The sequence below is a fragment of the Carassius auratus genome, unplaced genomic scaffold (genome assembly GCF_003368295.1).
Source record: "Carassius auratus strain Wakin unplaced genomic scaffold, ASM336829v1 scaf_tig00014974, whole genome shotgun sequence".
NCBI classification, from domain to species: Eukaryota; Metazoa; Chordata; class Actinopteri; order Cypriniformes; family Cyprinidae; genus Carassius; species Carassius auratus.
This window is the reverse complement of record NW_020524532.1, coordinates 31,491-36,471: the sequence shown is the minus strand read 5'-3', so window position 1 is coordinate 36,471 and position 4,981 is coordinate 31,491. Positions and strand designations below refer to the sequence as shown.

The window sequence follows — 4,981 nt, the reverse complement described above, 5'->3', positions numbered from 1 at the left end:
CGCCCCCCTTGGAAGTTTGCTGAGGCCTCTAGTGGTTCCAGAGCACTAAAGTTTATAGTTGAGGTTTAAAAAAAAATGAAAGTAAATATAGATTTTTTTTTAAAAGAACCAAAAGAAAATAAGTTTAATTATAATTCATTATGATACGGATAAAAACATTCATAGTATTTGCTGAAAAAGTCATTTTTAAGATTGACATGCGATTTATTAAGCAAGAAGCAAATATATAGCTAACTGATTATTGAATTCATTTTGCAAATGGAATTTTTAGCATATTATCTAAGCCAAAAGATAAAACATTTCATGTGCATTGGGTAGGCTAAATATCATGCATTGTCCAAACACCTCCGCTATACTCAGGCTAGAATTTATAAACAGAGGCCTAGCAGAGTATATATATAACGAAGACAACACACACTCAAAAAAAATGACTCTTTAAACTTACTTAAGTCAATTATGGACAGTGGTTCCACACAACCAAATTGTGTTTTGATAACATTAATGGAATTTTTTGAATCTATGCAAACTCCTTGTGTTGTGACAACACAACTGAATGAGGTAGAATCTATGTGAAATAGTAATGTTCAACCAACTCAATTTATTGACTTTGCTTCAACTTAAACTGGTTAAGTTAACTCAACATGTTTTGGTTTATTACAATCTAGCCAAATTTGTTTCACTCTATCAACATAAGGAGGTTTGTTTCAAATTACTCATTTCAATTATGGACAGTGGTTCCACACAATTAGTTCTAGTTACTTTAACACAATATTTTCTTTTTGAAGTTACTCCCTTCAACAAAGCATTTTTTGTATGTTTGTCTTGTAATGAGACAAAAGACAAGATGTCACAAATGATCAAAGTGTATTTGTTAAACAAGCAATAAATAATTACACACAGTAAAATACAGTTTAAACCACATTACAAAATTACACAAAATAGCAAATACAATTCTAATTGGCATTCATGGGCAACCAATCAAACCTTATTCCAGGAACAGGAAGTGGCTCCAGAAATAACTTCTTCAGTATTCCAAATGTGTACCTGAGTTCAGGAGGGTTGCTCAAGTTCAGTCCATAAATCAGTCCCAGTAACATGGTTTTACAGACTGTAAACTGCTATAGGTCCTGAAGAACTTTATCCTTTAAAACTCCAACTTCTGCTGGACTGTCTTCAATGATGCAGCTTCAAATAGATTCCCATGAGTCTTCTGGATCACCTCCTGACTGCTGGCAACGTCTGTATCCTAGAAGTATTTAAAAGCATGGAGAACTCAAATTATTGTGTATTAACTTTAACAAATAATTTATTAACCTTGAACTCACCATATACTCCATACTGCTAGGGTCTTCATTTGGATACTTCAATTTCATTAGTCTGAAGATGAAAACAACAAAATTTAGCCTTTGTTTTTTTTTTTCTAAAATTACATGAAAAAAAGTCAGTCATGCATCTTCTTATGGGAAATCCAGGCAAGCAGTCAAGATGGGATTCTAACAAACATTACAGTGGAAAATGTTACACATCTGGACCCTGTATGGTTAACAACAGAACTGGAATGTTCCCAGACCCAGAAACATAGTAAGGACATCAGTAAAACAGTCCATGTGACACCAGTGGTTCAACCATATATTTTACAAAGTAAAACAAAATACTTTTTTGTGCAAACAAAATTAAAAAACAGCGACTTTATTCAACAATTCTTCTCCAAATCGCATCTTCCACCATTATCAACAGCACGTAAATAATTCATGCACATGGTGCTGCTGACCTACAACACGCCTGCACTGAGCCTTGATACACGCAGAGGAAAGCAATGTTCATGCCTCTTGTTACTGTCCATAATGGCAGAATTTGTGATTTGGAGAAGAATTGTTGATTAAAGTCGCTATTTTTTGTTTCTTCTGCACAAAACTGTATTCTTGTACCTTTGTAAAAGTGTGGTTGAAGCATTGATGCCACATGGACTGTTTTACTGATGTCCTTACTATGACTCTGGGAACATTTCAGTTGCATTGCCAGCCTTTATGGAGGTTCAGAATCTCTTGCATTTTCATAAAAATATTAGGGATGCACCAATTTTCAGCCGATTTTTCCGGAAGTGCGCCGCGTGCTCCGACTACATTACTTCTGTGTGAAAGCAAAACACATCCCGGGATTGATTCCAGCATTGAACTCGGGTCGGGGACGTAGTAACATTGCTGGGTTCAATCCCGGGACAAGCCGCTGTGTGAACAAAAGACAGATTTAATGCCGTGTCGTAGTGATGACATTATCGTGTGACTCTTTACTGGCTGTTTTGAAGGAAGATCAACGTTCACTGAAAAAAAAAAAAAGTGCAAACTGTATGAAGCAGAGATCAGTTAGTTCCTCACTTTCCGTTCGCCAGATTCAGTGAAAGTATTACATGACTAATGTTTTCGACTCGTACATTACACGTCACGCCCCTGATGTCACGTGTCGTTACGGGATCTGTATTTGCCGGAATCGCAGTGTGAAAGGGGCTTTATTGAGCTTTCCCTCAATTTTGGACTGTAGACTGTGGACTGTCCTTCCTTCTTGTTTGTTGCTTAAAGATAAAAAAAAAAATCGTCCAGTTTGCTTGTAAAAGAAATCGGTATCGGCCATGAAAAATCATGATCGGGGCATCCTTAAAAAATATCATAATTTGTGCTCTGAAGATGAATGATGGTCTTACGGGTTTGAAACGACATGAGGGTGAATAATGACATGTTTATTTTGGGTGATCTAGCCATTTAAACACCACCTGAACCAGCTAATCAAGGTTCTTGGGAAATTTTAAACAAAAAAGTCTTACCCTGAAGTTCCAGGCAGGTGTGTTAGAGCTGAACCCCACAGAACACTGGCTTTCCTAGAGCAGGTCTGGACACCCCTGCCTTGCATCAAAATAAATCTATCAGTTTATAGATATACCACATATTTTGTATTTATTGTATTAATAAACCTTATCTTATCTGTCTTTTTTTGTCAATTTCCAGTAACCAGTGAGAGAATAATGTTTTAATACAAGGTTGTGTTGAGTGCAGTTGTTCTTACCTGTGTAGTGGGCACCAAGAGGGTTTCAGTATTTGTCCAAGGTCTCTTCTTCAGTATGAAAACATCTTCGTAAATTTTGGCAGTCCGAATCAAGTTTGGCAAAGATTGTTGATTCTAATGGGCCTATGGTAATTCTGGATGTCTCAAATTCTGCACAAACCTGTACACATGAAGTGCTATGTGTTACAAAAAAAAAAAAAAAAAAATTGAACAGCAAAAACCAATTCAATGATCAAAATATAAGTGATTTATTTGTGTGAGTGATGAATAGTGTCATGTTTACCATTCCTAAAGGAGGACCTGATTACATATCTGGAGCATATGTATAATGTGAACAGCTCAGAGTAGTGTCCGGTTTAAAGTCATTGTATGACCACACCGCCATGTTCATAAACAAAGCTTCAAATACTCCCACTGTGCTGAGCCAGGGCTCTCAAAACTCGGTCAACATCTCATGGTTGGACATTTATTGATTATTTATCTTTTAAATTAGTTAAAATATACATATTATAACAAATAAAGGTAATTACTTCCACTTTTTAAAGTCATTATGTATTACTAATACAATTAATTTATACAAATATATTTGGCACACAAAATGAGATAAGAGAGAAACTCCTATTCGCCATTTGATTAGTTATATGAGGAAGTAGCTGAATGACAAATCATTCTGTCTCTTAACATCTCTTATTGTAAGCCATATGTATAATATAAAGTAAAGGTAAGTGATAGGACGTTTTATTTTTGGATAAACATTTTATTAATAAATACAATCTCTCTTAAAATACCTTATTGGGTTATGATAATCAAAACAGTTTGGTTTGATCTAGCGCAGAACTAAGACTTTAATGAAATATTTCCCCCACTTATAAAATGATTTTATTATTAGCTAGCTCCATACCTGAGAGCTGCTTTATAAAAGGAAATCAAGTTATAATTCTAGCGACACTTACTCTGTATTTTCATGTTTAATATTGAAAAGCTATCGATTGCATAAAGGACTGTTATATAAATAAACGTGACTGGACTTTTCTTTACTGGAGTGCCTGGAGAACCTCAGAGTTCGTGCAAACATCCATATCTCTGTGTTCTTAAGAGCTGCTTTTACATCGCGGTCAGTTTTTTGTTGTGTTTATGCAGTTATTGAGAGGAAGGCGTGCAGTATATATTTACATATTCATCCAAGGTTCGGATCGGGTCGGTTTGCCTCAAACTGAAGTGCTATCTTCTTCTTTTTAATTGAATCAGGAGAGTGTATTACAATCTTGCGCTACAGCGCCACACTGGTCAAACTGCATTAATGCAGGCTTTCAAATCAGGGCAGATACGAGATCAAACCACTAACGTTACTCAAAAACATTTGCTGAAAATTTTATTTTTATCGTCGACGTTGTCGATAATGTCGAGTAATTGTTTCAGCCCTAGTGTATATATATATATATATACTAAAGTAAATACATTACAGAGAGTTGTGCGCTTTCACATCTCCCAACGCTTCAAAATCATCTATTAACGGTGCAATAAACCGATTACACAATACTAGACTGCAAAACAAAAGCACCTCAAAACAGAAACTCTAAGAGAAATTAAAGACTTTGACTTAACACAATAAAAACTTTAGATTTTCTTACCTGACTGATACCTCTTGCTCCCCTCCACACCGTCATCAAATGCGTTGGAAATCGTCACTTCCGGTTTTTTTTGAATCACGAAATTAAACCCTTTACGTTACTTTAACGATTGATAATTAAGTAAAATTTAAAATTAAACATTTTAAGTTGATTAAACACAATACAATTGTGTTTTGTCGGAAAACTAAATATATTTGTGTTGTTTTAACAAAACATATATGTGTAAAACGAACAGTGCCGGAAAACCATTTTTTTGAGTGCAGGATGGAAGAAAAGACTACTTACTTAATCAC

At 35.1% G+C, this 4,981-nt stretch overlaps 1 long non-coding RNA gene across 1 annotated transcript; it reads right to left on the bottom strand.

The window, feature by feature from the left end:
- Positions 1 to 847: 847 nt before the first annotated feature.
- LOC113074509 (uncharacterized) lies at positions 848 to 3,126 on the bottom strand. Its single transcript, XR_003280658.1, has 3 exons — positions 3,058 to 3,126; positions 1,326 to 1,377; positions 848 to 1,246 (listed from the first exon to the last, which is right to left on the bottom strand). It is a non-coding gene; the product is annotated as an uncharacterized LOC113074509 (long non-coding RNA).
- Between the last annotated feature and the right edge of the window lie 1,855 nt (positions 3,127 to 4,981).